Source organism: Plecotus auritus, assembly GCF_963455305.1.
Source record: "Plecotus auritus genome assembly, chromosome: 4".
NCBI classification, from domain to species: domain Eukaryota; kingdom Metazoa; phylum Chordata; class Mammalia; order Chiroptera; family Vespertilionidae; genus Plecotus; species Plecotus auritus.
Genome location: NC_137775.1, coordinates 188,093,244 through 188,118,593, shown reverse-complemented (window position 1 = coordinate 188,118,593; position 25,350 = coordinate 188,093,244).

Genomic DNA, 25,350 nt, shown 5'->3' with positions numbered 1-25,350 from the left:
ATTTTTATCAATGCATTAATATATCAAGCAGACAGAAAGAAGGAAGGCTATGGAAGACATAGAACAGACACAGACAGCCAGACGCTTGCACATCGTTCCCTGAATATGGAGGATATAATGTCTTCTTCAGTGCTCAGGGAACAATCACAAAGAAAACAAAAAGACATATTAGAGGCCCCAAATTCAATAACGGTTTTGCAAAAGATTGCAGCGCAATAAAACTTGAAATTAGTAACAAAATCAAAACACAGAAAGTTCTATTGAGAATTTAAAAAAAAATCCAATCATGCAATGTGAGTAAGAGAAGACTAGAAATTAGAACTGCCGAGTGATTGAACACCATGCCAATGGAAACACTTTATCATAGAACAAATGGAATACAACTGAAGCTGCGCTCAGAGAAAATGTTATGAGCATCAGTTCTCAAATAAATAGAGTGAATCAAGTAAGCAAGAAGGAGCAACTCATCTAGACCTATTGGTGAGACAACTGTGTACGTCAAAGGCTTGGACATAAATTCTCAGCAATTCAGGTACCCTCACTTTAGTGGAGCTTCTAGAAGGCTTGTGGTTTGGGCACACAAAGATATCCCTTCTAGAGTTAAGAATAATGTGTTGTTGCTTATTTCTGAAGGGGACACAAGTCCAGGAAGTGCAGAGAGCCCCAAACAGGAGGAACCCAAAGAGGCCCGAACCAAGTCACATCCTAATTAAAATGCAACAGTTTAAAGACAAAGAGACAATCTTAAAAGCAGCAAGAGAAAAGCAGTTGGTTACCCACAAAGGAGCCCCCATAAAATTGTCAGATGACTTACTGGGATGATCACTTAGTAAGTTACATAACGTCTAATCTCTGGGGTGCGCACCTCAAACTAGTATCACACTGTGTTTGCAGGGAATGCCAAGATTCTTATGAAGCGGGGACCAACAGAGCAGTCAGGTTGCGTGCTGGGGTTGCCCTTTCCAGCACCTTCTTTATGAACCTGGGGCGGGATTCGGGCGGAAGTGTTTGGCATATATCACAGTTGGCATTCTTTGGTATGATCTAGATATTTAAATGCTACAGATTGAAGACTGGGTGGGGTGGGGAGGAGAAGGAAGAAAAATCAGGAAAAAAAATTGCCTACTTTGAATTAAGAAAAATAAGAGAAAGGAAGACAGAACTATCTTTTCACTTGTCAACAATCCTTGCTATTGGATCTTATTTTACTGAATTTACCGGGGTGACATTGGTCAACATGATCATATAGGTTTCAGGTGTGGGTTTCTACATTCCAAGATCTGTGTATTTCACCATGTGCCCACCACCCAAAGTCAAATCTATTGGATCTTAAACGAAGCTAAGCCAACAGAGGATGGTCTGTTTTGTAGTGGTCACTGTTGTCATTGGTTTTCTTTTTTTCCGCGTCCCTTTACCCACTCCCATCTCTTCATCTCCTATCATTGAAGGACCGAAAAGCCATTCCTGTGGTGGACTGCAGTCTTTCAGAATGCGTCTTCTGTTCTCACTACAGGGAAATCAAATAAACAGAGGACAGTTTCCCAAGGTACTAGTTCAACCTCAGTGACTAAAAATAGAAGCTTTTCCTTCACGTGCCTCCCGCTCGTAAGCAGAAGGACGGGCGAGCAGAATGCCAGGTGTGGGAGATGACAGGAAACGATTCCTGATGGGAATCAATGAAGTCCTCACTTCCATCCCAAGCGCTGATACAGTCAAACAACTCAGCTCTCGTTTCTGCCACTTGTAAGTCTGCGGGCACTGCACACTCAATGGCCTAAGTGAATTGCCGTGGAAAGGCGGGGCCTGATTCCCCCACTCTGTAACATCAAAGCCACACTATTGGACAGCTGGGGCATCTTCCATAGCGTCCTTTAGCCATGAGGGACCATGGCTGACATCCTGAAAAAAGTCCTCCCAATTTCATTGAAAGAGACAGAACACTTCAACGTTCATTCACCAGAATGGAAAGGGATGCACACGGCCGTACCCCTAAGGTGTAAGCACTAAGATGTGCCTAATTTCCGGATTATAAGGCGAGAGAAGAAGGGGAGAGTAGGCAAGGATGCGTTGAAAAACACTTGTCCTTTGCCATTTCTGTTTGTTAAGCGCAGTGGTTTTCCGTTCCCATTTTGACATTTGGGAAAAAATAAAATGAAATGGAAGACACAAACACACCTGTAATTTGTGGCATACGCTGCTACATTTCCACATTTTTCTGGATCTCTTCATCATAATTTGCAATTATGCTTTAAGGCCTCATGTCTTCACACTGACAGACTGAAAAGTCTGAGTAGGCACTGGAACGTGAGAGAAATCCTAAGACTAGTACTCCTGCCTCGGGATAAACTAGCCTGCGAGGGTGATGGCAGACGTGGGCCTCAGCTCCCACCCAACACCCACGACGCGTGGAGGACACTCAGCCCACTCTAGGGAGAGCCAGGATGCCCTCCCCTTTCCTAACGCCTGACCCCAGTTCCCTCCGCAGTTTGCCCTGATGCGCATCTGGCCCCACGAGGTGATCGGGCAGATGTTGGACCACAGCCGGGTTCCCTGACTCTGAGTTTATGCGGAAATGCACCGGGAGACCTCATGAAAATTCTGGGAAATAGCAGACTTCCTCTGGTTTTATTAGAAAAATGATTTCTTTCTAACCCAGGCATGATTTTGTTGCAACATCTCTAACAAGACTCCGCTTGTTTATTTGCTTGGTGTTTTCTTCCTCAAGATGATCAGCCGGCACATTTATTTCTCTCAGGCCATCCCTCTTTTGAGTGACTGAGCAGTTAATCATAAGTCTTGTCATGATTACCGCCAGCAATTGGATCGTGTTTGATTTTTAATGAAGCCTTGCATGGGGATGTTGCAGTTCCGTTTTTGGCTTGTGGTGATAACTTATTTGCAATGCACAATGAGGGAAGAGGGGGGGGAAGCGGGAGGGATGAGAACTCCAGGCTCATTCTGTCTCATTCCAATTTTTAAATATCCTCTCAGCAGTGTAACCCCACGTCTTCAGAAAATCACCAAGGGCCAAATACTGCCTGGAAACCAGGAAATAGGCATTGATTCTGGCCCCTGAGAAGCCCCATGCCCTGAGGAGCTCCCAGGAGTATCTTCACCTCTGCAAAAATGTGTCCTCCCTGATTGCCCTTTCCCTTTAGAATCTAGCTTTGTAGGTAATTGCTGGTAACATCCTTTTTTTTATTTAGTTCTATAGAGAGCCGTCAAGTCTGCTTTCTTCTCTATCCAGCTTTCAACATCTTGGCTATTTTAAGGGTCTTTCCCCTGAGGTTAGTTTCCTAGAGCTAACAACAAATGCATTAAATAGCCATCCTAAGAAAATGTCATCTGATTTAAAAAAAAAAAAATCTTTCAAGTATCTGTTCTCAAACCGAGTTTTGTAATTATGACTCTGGAGAATAAGTCACCTTGCTTAGATCACCCAAGACCTGTCCCCAAGCATTTATACCTTTTAAGATGCTAAATAAGAGTCTCAACATAGAAGCAATGGGGAGTTGAAGGCTCTGCTTGACCCCAGGTAGCTCTGTTCAGATTCAGGTCTTTATGATACTTCCCTCCCTCCACTTAGTCTTTTTTTCTTTCTTTATTTCACTGGTCTGGAGCCAGCAAAACACTGCGGCCTATGGCAAGCAGGCAGGGCTGGGGTTTGGAAGCTCTACCACAAACAGCAAGGCACCTGGGCACAAAACCAGAGCAGCGACACTGGAGCCCAGCACTGTAGGTATAGGAAGAACCTGAAACCCTTTCACAACAGACACATCACAATGGAAATTACCATGCAATGCACGCTGTCTCAAATGCACAGCAAGGAGGTCTGTCTCCAGGAGCCAGCAATGAAGAGGGAACAAAGAACCACAGCAACCCGGCCCTGGGCTGACACTGTGGCAGCACTGGGGGGCGTTCTCTCTTTATGATTTCCTTCAGAGGTCGTCTAGGCCAGTGGTTGGCAAACTCACTAGTCAACAGAGCCAAATATCAACAGTACAACGATGGAAATTTCTTTGGAGAGCCAATTTTTTTAAACTTGAACTTCTTCTAACGCCACTTCTTCAAAATAGACTCGCCCAGGCTGTGGTATTTTGTGGAAGAGCCACACTCAAGGGGCCGAAGAGCCGCATGTGGCTCGCGAGCCGCGGTTTGCTGACCACGGATCTAGGTCTTTCAGACAAGATCCACACACGCATGAGTCAAGAGTTTTTGGATTTGAGTCATGGAGGTTCACACAGAGGCATTCACTGGGACTCTTAAAGGCAGACACACGATGTAAAGGGTTGCACTCGGGAGGAACATATGCTCACTGCCACCGGAGGGCAGGAAGTCGAAGACTCAGCGTCGGCTGCATATATTTCAATGCCATGTCCCTACGTAGTTCATGTTCCATTCATGCATTTTGAAGTGTAACTTTTTATCACTCTTACCCAAAGTTCAAGAAAAAGACCATCTACTGAAAAATACAACAATGATAAGATTCTAGGTAAATTGTAGTTAAAAAAATTCAAAATGCACAAAATAATTAGAAATAATTAAGTACTACTAATGAAAACATAATGTGTAAAGACTTATGAAATACAAGCATGCTTAGAAGGAAACGTGCAGCTATCACAAGTATCAGAGTCAAGAAGTTAGGGTGACAAAGTGGTGGGCTCCAGTGCAATGTACAGATCATGTATCCTAGAAACCTACACTTGATTCCTGTATGATCTTATTAACCAACTACAGGCCTGATGCACGGAACTCCTGCAAGAGTAGGCCTTCCTTCCCCTGGCGGCCAGCACCGGCTTCCCTCTGGCACCCGGGACCCGGGCTTGGTCTGGAACAGCCTTGGGCAAACTACAGCCCGCGGGCTGGATCCGGCTGTTCTATCCAGTTCTCTTGCTCTCCCCTCCGCTCCTTTACTTTGAATTTATATTTGTTCACACAAACACTCCATCCATGCTTTTGTTCCGGCCCTCCGGTCCAGTTTAAGAACCCATTGTGGCCCTCGAGTCAAAAAGTTTGCCCACCCCTGGTCTGGAAGGTCATCTGGAAGGTCATCCAGAAGGATGCCCAGTCTAATTAGCCTATTACGCTTTTATTATTATAGATGTCACCCTAATAAATTTAACTTAAAAATCAACTTACGTATAAAAAAGGAGTTAGATAAAAGGTACATAGCAAACATTAAAGCATAATGTTGACATTATAACCATTCCCTTTAGGGTCTATTTTTCACTGTGCTGCATGTGTTAATACAAACAGTAAAATGAGACTAAAACATCTGAAAGACAAGCACACACATCATTTTGACTTACAATATGATTGTCTACATAGGAAGTCCAGGAAAATCTTCACACATTCGATATTAATCAGTGTTAGCTGTTTGAGACAAACACTGTAATAAGTTTGCTACATAAATCATACAGATAATTAAACTGACCTTATAAAAAAGAAAAAAATCCATTCTTAAAATAGCATTTAACTAGTTAGCAAAATACATATGGAACAAAAATGTGAAAGATATTTCTGGGGAAAAAATATAAATATTTAATGAATCAGGATAAAGAGACCAAAATAGAGAAAGAGTCCTTGTTCATGGGTGGGGATACTCAGCAACATGAAAATGAAAGATGTTTCCAAATTTTCTATACATCCGATGCGTTTCCCATAAAGTTACCCATAATGTCCTGCACAGAATTGCAATTGTTGAACAAAGGCTTACATGAAGAAACAAGGACCTAGTGTGCTTTGGCAGATCTTGAAGAACATGGTAGAAAGGGAAACTATACACACAGAGAAACACAGTTATCCCACAAGTGCTGACTGAAGACAATGCCCAGGCCAGACGCTGTGTGAAGTGCTTATAATAACTCAGTGACTAAAGCTGACGAAGATCTGACTCCACAGAGACTGCATCCCACTTGGGGACATTGGAAGGAAGTAAATGAAGAGAGGGTTGTATTTTTTAAGTTTGGACATATGAACATGGAATAAGAATAAAGCCCAGATGCACAATACATATGTGGACAATTGCTAAAGGATACGTGGAAAGTATAAATTAGCAATTAAATATTTAATAAATGATGCAGAAGCAATAATTCATTCACACAATTAAGTAAGAACCTTGCTTCACAATATAAATACATAAATTCTAGATGGATTAAATATCTAAATGAGAAAGGCAACATTTTATGATTTTAAAAAATGCCACCATAGGTAATTTCTACACATTGGATCAGAGAAGGATAAGGGGGGGGCATAAATGGTGATGGAAGGAGACTTGACTTGGGGTAGTGAACACACAATACAATATACAGATGATGTATTATAGAATTCTGTACCTGAAACCTTGTAATTTTATTAACTAATGTTAATCTTTGTAAATAAAACAGATATGTACAAACCCAAAGGGGAAATATTGGCCCATTTGTCTATACATAAACAATCAAAATGCTCAGAGGCCATCAATCCATACCATTAACAAATGAAAATGTAAACCATAGACTCAGAAGAGATATTTCCCATGTCTATCATGAACACAGAACAAGTATACAGAACATATAAAGAACCACTAAAAAGCAATAAGAAAAAGGCAAACATTTCAATTGAAAACGATATAGGACATAAGCAGACATACCACAGAAGGGAAACCCAAATGGCTAACAAACATGTGAGCAGATGTTCATTTTAACAGCAACTCATAAAATGCAAATTCAAACAATGAAACAGTATTTTATATCCATCAGATTGGTAAAAAAAAAAAAAAAAGTTGCAAATACCAAATGTTGCTAAGAGTGTCTAGCAAAAAAAGTACTCATCTCATGGTGGCTGGTGAGTAAATTATTGTAACCATTTTGAAGAACAATCTGACAAGATCCAGTTGGGAGAAGGAGAAATGTCCTCATGAGGGTGCTCACTCTCTGGTGTGTTCCTTCAAGAAAATATCATGCAAGTGCTCATGAGACCTGAACAAAATATTAAAATATTTTATTTAATTTATTGGGGTGATATTAATTAATACAATTATATAGGTTTCAGGTGTACAATTCTGTAATATATAATCTATATTGTATTGTGTGTTCACCACCCCAAGACAAGTCTCCTTCCATCACCATTTATTCCCCCTTTACCCTCTTCTACCTCCCCCACCCCATTTCCTCTGATAATCTCCATGGTGTTTTCTGTGTATATGAGGGTTTTTTTTTCCTTTGCTTAATCACTTAACAATTTTTATTACAATATTTTAATAGGAGTACATTATAGCACCCTTCAGCATAATGAGTAGAAAAAAATATTGGTATGTTTATGTAATAACTGCTGTATTCATAGTAGCTAGTAAACTGAAGTTTCATCTATTGACACTGATGAACTGCAAAGCAATCTGCCACACATATAAAACTCTAATATGCAAACAGACTGAACAGTGGAACAAACCAAACAACCGGTTGCTATGACGTGCGCTGACCACCAGGGGGCACGTGCGGAACATGGTGGGCATTGGCAGCAGGCGGCAGAATGAGGAACATGGCGGGTGTCAGCCACGGCGGGATGGTGGAGCAGGTGAGCAGGTGTGCCAGACCAAGGTGGGGAGCTGGTTACTGAAAATTCTTTGCTTCCACATGCCACGGTCCCGCCCGGCGTTCCCACCCGCTGCTGGTACAGGAGCTGCCACTCGCACCGTCTGACGGCATCAGCCCTGCTTGCACCCACTGCTGGCGCCTGCCCCAATCGCTCCATGCCATCAGTGGGTGTGAGCGGGGCCAGCGCTGTCAGCCTGTGGGAGCAGTGACAGTGGAAGCAGGGCTGCTGGCAGACAGGGGACCGAGGGCCACAGTGGGAGGGGCCGGGCAGGGGCATGGAGGATGGCCGAGACCCACCCCTGTGCCCACCGCAGCCTCACGGCCCACAGTTCCTTTCAAGGTGCACAAATTTGTGCACTGGACCCCTAGTATTTAATAAATACAACTATGTTTCAAAGTTTAAACATGCATAGAGTATATATTTTATTAATATATATATATATATACACACACAAACATATATTAATAATATAAGTGCATGTATAGAATATATACAAAATGCCAGTCAGATTTTTTTCTGTTGATGGAGGGAAAGGATGGGGCCGATGGAACCACTATGCAGTGTTTTAAAAGTTATCTTTAAAAGTTAAAAATCAAATATGTCAAAGGAAATGTTGATCCATTTAGATGTAGTAGTATATCAGACATTTATTGGTGTTCTTTTTGCTTGAAATACATAAAAACTTTAATGATAGCTTATTTTTAAAAAAATTAAAGAAGAGCAGTCATGGACGGGGCTGGTTGGCAATTCTTAGAGACTCAGGCTGAGTTAGAAACCGACCCCAATGGCACAACCAGGCAACATGCAAGTGTGGCTCAGGGGTTGAGCATCAACCTATGAACCAGGAAGTCACAGTTCGATTCCCAGTCAGGGCACGTGCCCGGGTTGTGGGCTCGATCCCCAGGGTGGTGTGTCCAGGAAGCTCAATGATTCTCATCATTGATGTTTCTTTCTCTCTCTCCCTTCATCTCTGAAATAAATTTAATATACATTATGTAAAAAGAAGAGATTAGCAAATACATTTCAGAAGGAAAACAGACAAGCCTGCTTAGATCTTTTTCAGCGTGATGATAAATGACTTTAAGCTCAGGGATGGTTTCTAGGTGTTACCTATGATTACAGTGGAACAGCTTCCATTGCAGAAGTCAGAGCCATTCTCACAACGTCAGTAAAGGGCAGAGAGAAGGGGGCAAAGACGTGCCACTCAGGGCAGTCAGTCCTGCCAGGCCTAGCTTCTGATCAGCCCAACCCAGGGAACTTGCTTTCTGTTGAACATCTGATGGCAGAAACAAGAATGGTCTCAAATGTTGGGAGCCAGGATGGAGAGTAAAAAATCCCTGCTGTGCCACTTCTTATAGATGTTGGTGCACAGCAAATGCAGCTTTGAATAATAAGAAAGGAAGACAAATAGACGAGGAATATGGAAGGAGCAACGAAGTTTTCTTGCCTGGCCCGGGAAACAGGACACCTGACATCAAGTCCGGTCTATTCCACCAAATAACTGTTCTTTCTTAGGCAAATAGCTTCCCCTTTGGGGATCCAGTTTCCTCAATTATATGAGAACACGTAATGCTAACTCCTTTTCTTTCAAAGTCCATCTACCCCGAAATTCTGAATCTCTATTTGGGGAGTATCATCTTTCTGACATGAGGTTGGAGAGGAGAAGAGGTAACGGTCATTCCTAATTGGTGTTCCCCAAATAAAGAATGTCCTTGTTAGCCAAGCTCAGTGCTCCCTCAGTCAACACAGCCATACCACCCCGTCCTTGATTCTGGTGTGAAGGAGGTATCCACCAACGGACTGACGAATTCCGGGATCTCCAGGGGCAGCAGGATTCCCGCAGGAACCTGTCTCCCAACCCTGGCAGCCAGCCAGGAGTAAAGATGCCTGCTGTTGCTTAATTCACTAACTCCCCATGTGAGGGTCTATAACTTTTACAGAAGACCCTTATCAAGACTAAGGGCAACTATGACCTTCGGATGCTGATGCCTTTTGACAATTGCTGGAGGGTGACACTCAGGCAGGCTCTGCTGGGTGCATCCTGGACAAGAACTGGTCCTGTTTAGGCCAACGGCTGCCTCAATCTGGGCCTGACACTTGCAGGAGCCACTCTGGGGTCAGGTCTTGCTCCTCCCTGCTCCCTAGGTCACTGAGTTGAACTGTGCACACGGGTTGGGTTGTTTGATGATCTCGCAGTGTTTGAATCTGATGGTTCTCTGGTCACATTACAGATTTCCCCCAAAGTCAGCCACCATCAGACTTCCCTCTGCGGAGCCTCTGCAAGGACCACTTTCAAATCTAATTAGACGAAGGGTTTTCATCCCAGGGCACGGGACCCTGATAGACACATGTAGAGATGTTCCCGGAGGCAGCGGGCACCGTGGTCACGTGTGTACGTGACGTCTGTGATGTGCTGAAGCTGACACCTTTCCCACACCCCGCTGCACAATAACGACTGAAAACTCCGTGAGCGCAGGTCAGGCTAACGATCCACAAATGCTCGCTAACCACTTGCCGATGGTGTCATGGGAAACACATCCATTAAACGTCTTCACACGGTGACAAGGACTCTGCCTTACGGAAAACCAGGCTGAGCGCGTCAGTGAGGGAAAAGAAAACCCACAAAGAAAACCCACAGAGAATAGCAAACACCATGGGCTCCGCTGACATGCGATCTGGTAGCTCACTATGATAGCAGGCAAAGTTAATTCAGCACTTCTTCTTTTCCTGGCTCTATCCTAACAGCTGGAAGTGTACATTCTCACTGAACACGCACAACAGCTCCACAGTAAGAAACGATTGTTATCTCTGTGACATTGATCAAACAACCCGAACGCTGGGGGATGGACAAGGTGAGTGATGGTAAACACGGACGGCAAACATAACACAAGGATAGGACTCCGTCAGTCCGGGTTGCCAGCACTAGTAATGTGGTTCCTAGACACTAACACACAAGCATATTGAATGTGAACTGTAATTGAAAGACGGAATTCAAATGAAAAGGTGGACATGCCGGGGAAAGAAAAGTCACATTTGTTTCTATTGTACAACGAGCATTGCTAGCCACGTGAGCCAAACACGCCAACTCCTTGGAGGTGAAATGAGTTTGTGTGCTTGTGTGTCTGCCTGTGGTGGATGAACTTCTGTTGGAAAAGCCTCTCTTTGGGGCAAACATGTCCTTCATAGTCTCAGCCCGTGTCAGAGGACACAGCCCACCAGTCAGGTTCGACTTCCCACCCACCTGCTCTGAATCTGCAAGTTAACCGATTATCATTTGAAAAACAATGGGCAAAAGAACAGACTATGGTGAGGGCATGTGCTGGGGGGGGGGGCAGTTGGAGGGGGTGGCTGGAGGAAGGTCAAGTGGAAGAAAAAGGAGACATATGTACTACTATTTGTAATACTTTAAACAATAAAAATAAATAAATAAACAGAACAGACTATGATTGAAAATAGTCTTAAGCCAGAAGTGTCCCAGCTGATGGGAGGCTTTTTAACCCTGCCCCGCTCAAAGCCCTCCCCCCGCCCCGGCATGTCCTGTTTTTCCTTCTATCCTTTTCAGTAGAACACATGGGTGCTCGAAGAACCCCAAAGAGTCTCCCTGTGAGCGTGGGTCCTAGAGCACAGACCCTGCGAGGTGCCCTCTCTGGACGCACAGGTGGATCACGGCTTACAGCAGGACTCCCGCTCGTGGAAGCGATGTGATCGACGGTGCGCGTTCTCAAGCCTGGCCCACAGGCTGACTCATCGCTAACACCTTTCCAGGTTTCTTGCTCATGGTGCAGCCTCCTCACAAACTGTCCTTGGTGGCATTTCATGCAGAGGGCACGCCGTCCTTCATTGGGAAGGCCAGGGGCAGCGGGCTGACTGACAGGAGGTAGACATTACTGGCACCAGCAATGTAGGAAGGGTCTTCTCCACTTAGCAAAACCATCTAATTAGACATAAGACCAAGGAAAGGCTAAATAAGAGCAAACAGTGAGTGATATATATGTTATTTGTCTGTCCGTCTTTCCACCTATATATACCAGGCCTTGTTATAAGTGATTTAAATCATTTAACTCACTGAAACATGCCAACAGCCGGATGAACTGATGTCTTTCACGACCTGCGTTTTACAGGTGAGGCAGCAGGGATGCAGTGAGGCCCTGTGACTTGCTAAGTCCACACAGTTATGCCTGTGGCGCTGGAAGCTGAGCCCCACAGTCTGCCCCCAGCGTCTGTGCTCTAACCACCACGCTCCTGCTCTTCGCCCAATCATTCTGCCCTGGGTGCCACTGAGAGCTTCGACTCCCTCCGCACGCCCAGTGCTTGACAGCTTGACATTAGGAAGGGGATGTTTACACAATGAGTGTTCAAGACCAGGCTTCTCATTAGCCATTAACATGTAATCATGATTCCCGTCTTCATTTCCCCCATTGCTTGTTCTTATTTCTTTTCTTTTATTTTTATTGATTACAGAGAGGAAGGGAAAGGGAGAGAGCCATATAAACATCTATCATGAGAGAGAATCATTGATCAGCTGCCTCCTGCATGCCCCACACTGGGGTTTGAGCCCACAATCCAGGCATGGGCCCTGACCGGAATCGAACTTGGGACCCTTCAGTCCATAGGCCGACACTCTATCCACTGAGCCAAACCGGCTAGGACCACTTGTTCTTTTCACGTTTCTTCTGGCTGCAGGGAAACAGTCCCAGGTCCAGCTCCTGGTCTTAAATTTATCCAGGTTCTCATTTTATAACCTGCAGCTCTTTTTCTCCAAAGGATTGTTGGGAAAGTGACCCCTTTCTATCCCTGTGCTCTGAGAAGATGCAAGGGGTCTGAGAGCCCCGGACGTTACAGGCATGCTTCTGGGAGAATAGCCAATGGCTTCAAACTGGTTATTGGAGTGACTTCAGACCACCTCACCTGGACACTGCAGGATCAGTAGGGCCTGAGAAATGACCGTTACGCGTGTGGTCACCGTACATGAAGACAAGGGACATGCCGACTATTGTATGAAAACAATGCTGTTTAGGGGTGTCTACATACAGGGTATTACTTGTAAGCACAAGTGCCCACACAAGACTCTACACTATTTTTTGAAATCATGTTCTTCGGAACACGTGTTTCTCAAGATATTCTACATATCCTACTCACACCATCCACCTGACACACACACACAATTCTGTAATAGAATCAGCAGAAAGGGAATTTCCTACTATATTCTATTACCAGAGATTCAGAACTAAAGGCTCTAAAACCCTTATGTAGCAGAAACCAATTTAAATATTTAATCTAGCATTCTCCAAGAGTATTTGATCTATGGAGTACTTTCTTTGTGAAAAAATTTAAAAATATCTTTTGTCAGCTGGAAGAATTACATATAAGGGATAGTAATACATATGTTAAGATACATATATTATTTATAAGTTAGGCTATTTTAAAGGTGTGTTTACTGTTGCCATGATGGTAAAATCTGAACCAGGTAACAGGAACACAAACCTGTACAATGGTTCAAGTTGAAGTGGTCCCTGTGACTATGTGACCAGCAGGAGGAGGGGCATTTGCCCGCACCTATATTTAATTGCTGATCACGCAGAAGGGGGCCCTTTCTAAATCCCGCTCTATGCAACAGCTGTGCGGCCATTCATTTTCATGAAATCATTTCTTAAAAGGGTCCTTGGAAAACTCACACAACGCCCACGTGAGTGTTCTCTATAGATCAGGCCCATGTGATGAATGGTGTGCTCCCCTATTCACTCGCTCCTTATCTCATTTACCGGATAACACAATTCATCCATCAGCACAAAAGTTACATCGGAGAGCAAACCAAGGCTCAGGGGGAGAAATGAAGCTTTTATCATCTTTACATTATTTCTAGATGTTGGAGGGGATTTTTTTCGGTGTCTTTTCATTGCTACCTTTCTTTTTTTTTTTTTTTTTTTTTTTTTTTCCATCTGTCTACGGACAAGGATTTCAGAAAGCTAAGCAGTATCATAAAACCTTGTTGCTTGATTCTCTCCTTCTGGCTGCACTTGGCTCAGGAGTCCGCCCTGCAGAGTCACTGTTGGGGGAAGCCTCCCATTACACCGTCCCTAGAATCTGCTCCATCTGAACAGATAATCACTCAGCTGCAGCCAGCAGCTGCTGCCTCACGCTGTCCCCAAACCGATGAAGGCTCCTGAAGGACTCACAAAGTCACTTAAGGAAGTGGAGAGCTTCTAGAAGACGGGCGTGTGTCCTGAGGCGGCCCATCGTCTCCCCGTACTCAGGCCAATGTCCCAGGACTGCGAGCACTTCAGCATGGAGAGGAGGTTGGCTTTGTTTCCTTAGCGCTCAGCATCAGTCCATGGTGGCGACAGCAGTCACCAATATGCCCCCATGTCTCTTCTGGACCAAAAAGGATCTAGCAAATGATATGCTGTCTTTTGACATCCTCATTTTTCTCAGGTAAAGTCTCTGGTGGACTAGAAAGCTGATTATACACAGACGGGGATGGGAGGAAGGCTTGGCACAGGGAACCGACTTGCCTTCCTGTATACACCCATGTCTAAGGCATCGCCACGGAACCTCGACATCCAAGAAAGAAGAACCTGTAGCAGGTAGACACCTAGAAAATGTTGCTACCTGCAAACAAAATTCCATCCTGTGGTTTTACAAATGGATTGGTGTTCTCAGACAGATGGCAGGACCAAAACGTATAGAAAAGATGTTAATGAAATAATTGTTTAGACTGAATCAACGTTGTTGAATCAACGTTGTGGCTCTTCTTTTGGAGATACAGGCTGAATCTTCCAAGGACCTGGAACCCAGAAACCACGTGAATAGAGTCTAAGTGCGTGACCTTTAGGTGGTCATTTTGTCACTCGGTTTCTCAGTGGCACTAAACTTTGCACCATTGCTAGAGCATCTGAGTAATGCCATGACCTTGTCCACTTGCTGGTATGTGGTTTCCCTTCTATTGGAATGTCTTCAACTTCTTCTTCGCTTGGTATACAACAGCTTATCCTCAAGACCTAACTTATCCAGAAGAAACTTAACTCTAATGAGTGATGTAAATGTTATAAACCCTAGAAAGATATAGCCACAGAAATGATATAGAATGTTGCACCAGACCCAGATATTAAAGGTGATTAATAACTTCTCAGTGGTAAAGTTCACATATCATTTCTTATCAATTTATAGTTTATGTGAAAGAAAAAATGCATTAAATAAAAAGATCATCTTATGTTTTTTACAGTACTAAATATTTGCATCAAAATGATAACAATGAAGATATTAGTAAGTCAAGCTTTAATCACTTTTACCAAATATTTTTACCTAAATTTTTAATTTCAATCATATATGTATATATAAAACTAGAGGCCCGGTGCACAAAATTCGTGCACTGGGGGAAGGAGGGGGTGTCCCTCAGCCCAGCCTGCACCCTCTCCAATCTGGGACCCCTCGAGGGATGTCCAACGGGCAGTCAGACATCCCTCTCACAATCCAGGACTGCTGGCTCCCAACTGCTCGCCTGCATACCTTCCTGATTGCCCCTAACCGCTTCTGCCTGCCAGCCTGATCACCCCCTAACCACTCCCCTGCCAGCCTGATTGATGCCTAACTGCTCCCCTGCCAGCCTGTTTTCCCCTAACTGCCCTCCCCAGCTGGCCTGGTCACTCCTAACTCCCCTCCCCTGCAGGTCTTGTCCCCCCCAACTGCTCTCCCCTGCAGGCCTGGGTCCCCCCCACCCAACTGCCCTCCCCTGCAGGCCTGGCCACCCCTAAATGCCCTCCCCTGCAGGCCTGGTCCCCCCCAAATGCCTTTCCCTGCAGGCCTGGTTGCCCCCAACATCCCTCCTCTGCCAGCTTGGTCACCCCTAACTGCCCTCCCTGCAGGCTTGATTGCCCCCAACTGCCCTCCCTTGCAAGCCTGGTCCCTCCCAACTGCCCTCCCCTGCTGGCCTGATCACCCACAACTGCCCTCCCTTGCAGGCCTGGTCCCTCCCAAATGCCCTCCCCTGCTGGCCATCTTGTGGAGGCCATCTTGTGTCCACATGGGGGCAGGATCTTTGACCACATGGGGCAGCCATCTTGTGTGTTGGAGTGATGGTCAATTTGCATATTACTCTTTTATTAGATAGGATAGAGGCCTGGTGCACGGGTGGGGGCCAGCTGGTTTGCCCTGAAGGGTGTCCTGGATCAGGGTGGGGGTTCCCTTGGGGTGTGGGGTGGCCTGGGCGAGGGGCCTGTGGTGGTTTGCAGGCCGGCCACGCCCCCTGGCGACCCAAGTGGAGGCCCTGGTATCTAGGGTTTATTTATCTTCTACAATTGAAACTTTGTAGCCTGGAGCGGAGCCAAGCCTTCTGCTTGCTCCGTGGCAGCAGCCATTTCTGTTTGGGTTTATGTATCTTCTATAATTGGAACTTTGTAGCCTTAAGCGGAGGCCTGGGCCAGCCAGGGTGTGTGGAAAGCTTGGCTTCCTCCATCACCAGGGAAACCCAATCCTCCCTCCTGATCTCTGTGGCCGTAGCCATCTTGGTTGGCTTTATTTGTATATTAGCTCCTGATTGGCTGGTGGGCGTGGCTTGTGGGCGTGGCTTGTGGGTGTAGTGGAGTGATGGTTAATGTGCATATTACTCTTTTATTAGATAGGATTATATATATATATGGATGCTGTAACATTCCACTGTTTTGGTCTCTGATTTTTTTTTATTCAGTAACTGCTTCATATTCAGAATTTTATAGTTTTTCACAACACAGATATTTAAATACTGATAGGAAAGAAAAGGCAATTGAAATTTAGTTGGAATTCTTGAATTGTCTCTGTCTCACTGGATAGTTTGTCCTAAATACAAGTACTTCCTATGCTAAGTTCTTTTTGAAGAAAAAATACCTTGCAGTTCAGTTTTCTCCCAATACATAACAAAGTATTTCTTAAGAATTTCAAGTTGATTCGAGATTGCTCAATGTTTCCCAGATCATTAGAACATCATCTGAAAATCACCACAGCCACGTGTCCCCAGTCACAGGAGATGGGGGACACCACTTAGCAAAGATACACGGGGCAGCCCAGGCTGTGACAAGGGAGCACATCTATGTAATTTGAAAAGACTTATTTCATTGACCTAAAAGCCATTCCATGTTTTTAAAATATGCTTCTTATTGTTTTTTAGAGAGAGAGAGAAAGGAAGAGGGATAGAGAAAGGGAAACATCAATGAGACAGAAACATCACCGATCGGCTGCCCCTACTGGGGATAGAGCCTGCAACCCAAGCATGTGTCCTGACCAGGAACCAAACTGGGGACCTCTTGGTTCATGGTCTGACACTCAGCCACTGAGCAGTACCTTCCAGGCAACACCAGTCAGTGTTGATCTACCATATCCCCTACATGGTCTTTGTATCCATTACTCTGGACGAAACTGGATGAAATAACATGCAACCCCTAATCTCAGAGATCTGCAGCGACAGAGGCTATTTTTCCTTCTAAGAACATTTCCAAAATGAGTCTGTCAGGCAGGGCTTCACTTTACTAGGAGACCTCCAGACAGCTAGGCAGGGCCCATTCTCAACACCGTGGACCACATGGTAAAGGGAAAGGAGTGAGCTGGTGAACCAAGAGCTGCATCTTGTAGTTTCTGCTCCGAAGTTGACATTTAGTATGTCTACCCACCTTCCATTGGCCAGAGCTAGTCAAAGAACCATTCCAAATTCAACAGCAGCAGCCGTAAAGGGGGGTCCAATCTTCCCCCAGAAGAGTGTACCGCAAGTCCCAAGGTCGGGCAAGGTCAGGCAAGGTTCTAATGCAGTAGGCATCATCGTCCCCTAGAAAGCAGCAGCCAATATTTCGAATGACATGGCAACTGACCAACCCTCTGAAAATCTGAATGTTTTTTAAACACTGTTCATTCAAGATTCAGGCAGTATTTCTTTAAACCTTGCCATATGTTGGAAATGTACACATTGGTGGAGATTAAGATTTCAAAAAGACAGACGAGTCTGTCCTCAGAGCTCACAGACAGGTAAGGATATAAACTATGGTCAGGCTGTGCTCAGACACATGGCATGGAGCACTGGTTAGCACGTGCTCTCTCAAAGGGTCCAGTAGTAAGTATTTTAGGGTTTGTGGATCATATGGGAAATATTCCCCAACACCTCCCCAGTCCATCAGGAGTACAGGGTGCCCCCCAAAATGTATACACATTTTAACAGCTCATAGTTCAGTTCTGAAAATGAAATGGATTTTGATAAACACTGCCTTTATAATTACTCAAAGCGCGTGTATACATTTTGGGGGACACTCTATATTGGGGATGACATACCACTCAGTTCAGATAGAGAGAAAACCTAGATGTTGTATGTTTCGGGTTTTGCCCTACACCCTCAAGTGAACATTGGATCAGGTGACACTATGTGGATCTCTGAATTTCTATCTGTTCAAGAGAAGAAGCCAGACATACTTCAAACACATACTAAATCCTGGGTATCTGAAACCAAATGTTGAAATTGGCTCCTTTGCCGCAGTTAAACTGCTGAATGGACATTGTGCAAACACAAAGGGTTTGATAGAGTGGCGTCGTCCTGTCGGCTGAAAGCTTGTCTCCGATGGCATGATGACAGCTGGAGCCGTCCCGATAAGGAAAATGAAATGTCAGAATTCTTGTCACAGAGGGTTCTGGTCTGCGGGCAAAGGCTTCTGTGGAGGCCATGGGAAACCCTGCCTTAATCCAATTGTTGAAAAACGCTGGTTTAAACACACATCATTCACTTCCTGCTATCATGGGGAAAAGGTTCGTATTTAAAATTATTACAACAAAGAACCGTTAGGGCACATATACTCAGGGTTTCTAGTTTAGAAAATTAGAGAAGGGGACTACCCACACTGTGCTCACAGCAAAAGGGCAATTTGTGAAATGGAGGCGAGGCTATTTTAATACTGGGCGAGAATAGCACTGACATTTCCAAAACCCTCGGCTACCTGTGCTGAGTGAAGACCATGCCATGCACCTTTCCCCGGCTTCTCAGAGCAGGTGTGGATGAGTGCTACCGCACTGCCACCTGGTGGTGAGGCAGGTAGGAGTGATTCGACGAAAATGCCAGGCAAAGCAAAGGTCAGAGTTCGTTTCTCTAATATATTCAGATTTGCTAATAACATGAAATGCTTTGTTATCGCCTTCTATTTTTATTTCAGAGCATGTTTCTGGTAACTTTTCAGGTGATTTCTATGAAATGTGAGTGTTCTTCCTGTTACAACTACTTGCAGCTAAATGCTGTATGTGCTTTTTATGGGGAAAGTGAACGGGGAAAGTGAACGAGGGAACTGTTTGCAGAGATTCGGGAGTTAGTGACCTATTCCTGGCAATGAAAGAAGGGAATGGCATGACCTGAATTACTTCCATTTCAAATGGAGCATTTTATGTTACCCATCTCCAATTGCACTGTCTAACTGCTCTTTCAATTTAGAGCTACTCATTGACTTCACGGTCCTGCCTTCTCCTTTGAAAAATGAGTCAGCCTAGAGAAGAATGGCTGCAGCAATTTGGTGTCAAAGACAACAAATGCAAAATCATGGCGGGAGCAGAAGATACGGAAGTCCATAGGGCTGTAGGCTTCCTTCATTTTTTAAAACTGCTGAGAATTGTAAACGACTTTTTTGAGCAAATGTAGTTGTTGAGACAACAGAATTGTTGAACAACTCATTTTGGGGGCAAACTTGTTTTTATTGATCGAGCCACAGGTATGGAGATGAAATTTAACATGCATTTATCTCCCTGTGTCTGCACTCATACCCACCGACACTAAAAGAGAAGCTAGAAAGAATGAGGGGTGAGCCACGCTGTGGAAGAATCCCTGTGGCAGAGCCACGCATGGTGAATCAGCTCTTCTTCAAAAGACATTCAAGAACTGCCACGTGGGAAGAGTTCTCGTCAGTGTTTTATATACTCTTAGTGACATGATAAAGCACGAGAAAGTAATTCACCACTAAGGTGGATTTCCAGGTGACTCAGACCATCTCTGTTCAGATCACTATTCAAATGCTCATATCCATGTTTGTTAAGAGATAAATTGGTATTTTACATATAAAGCCCCTTCAATGCATAATCATGAAACCCCACACTGCTGGCGAGGCTACTGGGTTATAAATGCAGGCGTGTCAAATAGGTGGTCTGACCCATACACCATAAGTAGCTTCACTATATTCATAAGAGGACAACACGCATGTGGGGTGACAACAGGGAAGGAGATGTTGCCTCTGAGTCCATGGACCCCTGAGGACGACGGAAGGCTGGGTGGCAGAGTGAGAACAGTCCCGGCAGGATGGGAAGGGAGCTGTGATGTTACAGCCTGTAGTTGTCCCCTAAACATATATGTGTACTTTCCTCTTCACCCAGCAGCTATCCACTCCTGATACTTTCATTCCCCACATTTCCACGTGAGGGTATTGACTTACTGACTTGATTAGGCTATACATCAAGACAGGAAAGCTAATTTATCTGACCAGAGATGTGTTCAATGTGCTTCAGAAAGAAAAAACACGACACAATAATATGAGAAAGCCCAAGGGAAGAAGACTGGATAAGACATTTAGAAAGAGAATCTCTTTCTTGTAATGGACAATCACACTTCAAATGCTGCGGGCAGCTGTGTCCATTGCTCTCATGAGGGACAGGGAGAGATGGACTGTTTATTTCCTCTCAAAATGGGGCATGCCAGCCCCGATCCCTTCCCAGGGCCACGTTCACAATACTCACCCAGAGTGAAATTTCGGCGGACAAAGTAAGAGGCACGGAGTAAGCGACAAAGAGGTCAGAAGGAAGTACAGGGACGAACTCTGCATTATGGACAGCGAGCTGTGCTCAGCAGAGAGTGAGAGCTAATAAATGCTGCTCTGACTGAAGTTTCGGAAAGGGCATCTAAAAAAGCCAGCTCTGAGCGTTGGAAATATGTCGGCGAGAAGACTGTGAGTTAGATCTATAAAGTCACCAAGAACTGGACGTGCTCACCAACTTTCAGAATCTCCTGTAAGCATGATGTTCGTGCTTACACACATAAAGCACACAGCACTTTAATACTCGTTGTCTTACAGACTTTCCCCAACAATACTGAAAGATACAGAGTATTTTCTCACTGTGGAAGCGGCGTCTGGGAAATCTCATAACTTAAGACCAGCTGTTTTCAAACCAGTTGCAACTGCCTGAGTGGAGACTTTGTTTTTAGGCCAAATAGACAAAGTCCTGCTTTGTACCATAATTACAACTTATCACTCTGAGGAATTATTTGGGTATGAAAAGGAATTAATTTAACAAGGTTTTGTAGATAATAGAGCTGTATGATTTTTAGAGTTACTAAAACTCTTTAGTTAAATACCTATTTTGATTTATAGTATGGAGGGCAGAGTCCCACATTAAAACATATGTACCTTGCTAACACTGATAGTGTTACTCTCTAAGTTGCTTTTACTCTCTAAGTCATGACAAATTTGTAATACATTATGGCTTAAAAAAAAAAAGAATACCATTCTAATAAGAGCCATCACCATAACAAAGATACTTTTTAAAGAACATCATTACTCAATATACATTTAAAATATTGTGAGGAAATTAAGGTATAATATCGACTCCTATAATAAAACACTCTGCATAATTAAATGAAGAGTTTCCCTGTCTCCTTCCTTTTCAGCAGACAGGGCTCTCTGTAAGCATTTCCTGTGGGCAGGTACATCAGTGGTACAATGAACATGGGATCGTTACTACTAACCTTACACATATAAAAAGGATTAAAAGAGAATCCTATGAATAAGTGTTAGCCAGCAAATTAGTAATCTAGATGAAATGGAAAAATTTCTATAAACACAAAATTACCTGACTGAAGGAAAAAAATAGAAAATTTCAATAGACTTATAACAGGTAAAGAAATGGAATCAGCAATCAAAAACGTCCCCACAAGCCGAAACCGGTTTGGCTCAGTGGATAGAGCGTCGGCCTGCGGACTGAAAGGTCCCGGGTTCTGTTCCGGTCAAGGGCATGTGCCTTGGTTGCGGGCACATCCCCAGTGGGAGGTGTGCAGGAGGAGGCTGATCGATGTTTCTCTCTCATCGATGTTTCTAGCTCTCTATCCCTCTCCCTCTCTGTGAAATATCAATAAAAAAAAAAAAAAAATATATATATATATATATATATATATATATATATTTAAATATATTTTATTGATTTTTTACAGAGAGGAAGGGAGAGGGATAGAGAGTTAGAAACATCGATGAGAGAGAAACATCGATCAGCTGCCTCCTGCACACCTCCTACTGGGGATGTGCCCGCAACCAAGTTACGTGCCCTTGACCGGAATCGAACCTGGGACCTTTCAGTCTGCAGGCCGACGCTCTATCCACTGAGCCAAACCGGTTTGGGCTCAATAAAATATATTTAAAAAAAATATTTTTAAAAAAGTCCACACAACAAAAAAAGTCCAGGAACAGGTGGCTTTCCTAGTGAAATATATCAAATATTTAAAGAAAAACTGCCACCAATCTTTCTCAAACTCTTTTAAAAAAGGAGTTTGAGAAGGATATTATTTCCATTGATTTTTAGAGAGAGTGGAAGGGCGGGGGAGAGAGAGTGAGACCATCTATGTGACAGAGACCCATTGATCAATTGCTCCTGCATGCACCCAGACTGGGGCCAGGGATCAATCTGCAACCCAAGCATGTGCCCATGACCGGGAATCAAACTCATGACCCTTCAGTGAATGGGCCAACACTCCAAGCACTGAGCAACACCAGCCAGGGCTATATTATATATTTTTAATTCTTTGAGGATCATATGTATTGTCTACATGTGGCCTCGTTATTTAAAGGAGTTTTAAGATGGAAATATCCTAGTCAATATGAAACACAAATCAAAAAAGAAGTTACAAGGATTCTTAAGTGCAGGTAGGAATCGAAAAGGATATAATGAGAGCGTATACCGTAATACAGTGCCATTCATTTTCAATTGTTCTGCACTCTTGGTATTCTCCTGGCTCCATCTTTAAAGATATGGTTTTCAGTGTTTCACCACAGTAGGCAGTACCTACTACTTAAGTGGCTTTTCACTGGGAAACCCCAGGTGTCGTCGCCTTCCTTCCATTAAGTGACAGCCATGTAGCTTAGTGAGAACGGTGATAAGACATGTATCACAGAGCAAACGGACACATTCTACAGATCATTAAAATAATGGCAATTCCTGCGGAGTCACATGAATAAGTGAGAGCTATACCCGGACGGGAATCCGCGTCCAAAATGAACATTTTCATGGCAGAATTCAGCATTTAACTATCACCGTGTCCTTCAAGTCACAAATCAACCATGACATTTAAAAACTGTACTAAAAAAACTGTACGCAACCAGCATATGGATTAATGAGGGTGGTACAGAGGAGCAAAAAGCACTGCTTCCTGTCTCAACAAGGAGCTGTATCATACTGCTTACAAGCTAATGACAGCTGTCACAAGTTCCAGCTATGCTTTATATCCTTTTACAGTCTATCTTCTCCCGCTTCGTTATTTTACATATAATTGCATGCTGTAAAATGTAGACATTTGTATTTAAATTGTCTACTTCAAGTTTTTGATATTGCACAGAAATAAGAGCGCTAAGCTTTTCCCTCAGAGTGTTTCGCATTAATTTTGCAATTAAAAAATGAAGCATGTAAAAAGATGTTTTATATCATATGTCATCAGAAAAAGGCAAATTAAAACAAAAACGAGCTACCACTACCCACCTATTAGAACAGACAAAATCCAGAGCACTGACAGCACCAAATGGTGAGGATGTGGAGCAACTGAAGCGCCCTAGACAAAAATATTCACAGAATGGAAGAGATCCAGCGCTTGAAAGCTACATTGAGGGAAAATGGAGTTATAAGGGTTTTTACTTAAAAGAAGCTGGAACAGACTGAAACCCACCCTTTCATTAGCATGAGAAGTTGGAGGGTTGAGATAAAGGCTTCCATAGTTTGTAATCTGAGAGAAGTCATGGATCCCATTCATTCCTTTGGCCAACCAAGTCTACCACATATAATGTACTATCATTTAAACAAGTAGATATTCATCAATCATCTACCATCCTCATCATTTCATTAGGCACGCTAGCTAGCAATGGTCACGGCTCCTACTCCAAGTAGGCTGATTGATAAGATGAATTCCTTTTTTTTTTTTTTATTGTTTGAAGTATTACAAATAGTACATATGTACATATGTCTCCTTTTTTTTCCCCATTGACCTCCCCCCGGCCTCCTCTATCCCCCAGTACATGCCTTTACCTGCCCCGCCCCCCAGTGTCTTATATCCATTGGTTATGCTTATATGCCTGCGTACAAGTCCTTCGGTTGATCTCTCACAGCTCCCCCCACAACCTCCCCTGCCTTCCCGCTGTAGTTTGACAGTCTGTTAAACAGTTGACCATCTTAAAGCCCCGAAATTAAGGGTTGGGTTGTGTGGTTGGTTTCTAGGAAACAAAGAGTAAACAAGAAGAAGCAAGATGATTTTGGCAGCTTCACTGCATGTGTAGATAAACATGGCCATTTAGTTCATTGATTGTGGTGGGGCCTTAAGTACCATCAAGTGAGGGGAGGGGGTCGTGAAGTCTGGCATTTGCCAAACTGATGATGAGGCCAATATGTGGCCATAGAGGGGGCTGTTGTAGCAAATTGCAATGTTAATCAGTGAAGAAAATGAATTCTCCTTATTCTGCTAAGCGTTTTAGCCAGGGAGGCACTTGCAAATATTTGATCCAGCAAATTGAGAAGTGCTTAAATGACTTATGAAGTTCTCTCTGCTCCCTGACCAACAATTTACCTAATTGCACTCTGAGTCCAGCGACATGACATGTGAAAAACTATTTCAAGAGATAAAAGTGCAGCCAAGTAAGTCATCCAGAGTTTAGTAGAATCTAAATCTTGTTTGGTGTTACTGGATCTAAACTGTAGAATTTAAAGGGGGGCCTTGAAAGGACATGAATGTTTCCTCAGCAATCATAGTTCACTTTTACAGATGATCCATCAGGTTATTAATTTCATGTGTAGTTTTATTGTATTGTAGACAATTCATAATTTGCCAATATATGCTAAATGCCTGATACAGGTTTAGATGAGCAAAGATTTAAAAAACCCATAATATCCGATATTAAATGGGAAATGTATCTTGGAACGTTTTGTGGGGAAATGGGATCTCACCTATTCTTTAACAAATGTGATGTAAAAACATACATAATCTGACTTTAAAAATCCTATTTTGGTGTTTGTGTGTGTGTGTGTGTGGGGGGGGGATTTAAAAAAGCAGTTTACAAACGATATATACGGGGTGGTTTTCCTTTTAAAAAGGATGCAGTGTGTGTACATATACACAGATGTACTTGTAAATGAAAACGTGTTTCTCTGTGTGAAATGCTGGGTGACAGTGTTTTCACTATTTTATTAATCTATTTTATTAATCTATTTTATTACATCTGTTCTAAATGCTGGGTTGGTACTGTTTTTAAAAAATGAGAGGAGGATCCCGACCGGCGTAGCACAGTGGTTGAGCACGGCCCTACGAAGCAGGAGGTCACCGGCTCCACTCCCGGCCAGGGCACCGGCCTGCGTTTTGGGGCTCGATCGTGTCGGAGGCAGCAATTAAATGATTCTATCTCATCATTCATATTTCGATCTCTCGCTCCCTCTCCCTTCCTCTATGAAATCAATAAAAATACATTTTTTAAAAAATGAGAGGAAGATACTTTCCTCCATCAGAACTTGTCAGAGTTTGGAAATTAGGCCAGGGCTTCTGAAGACTTTGGT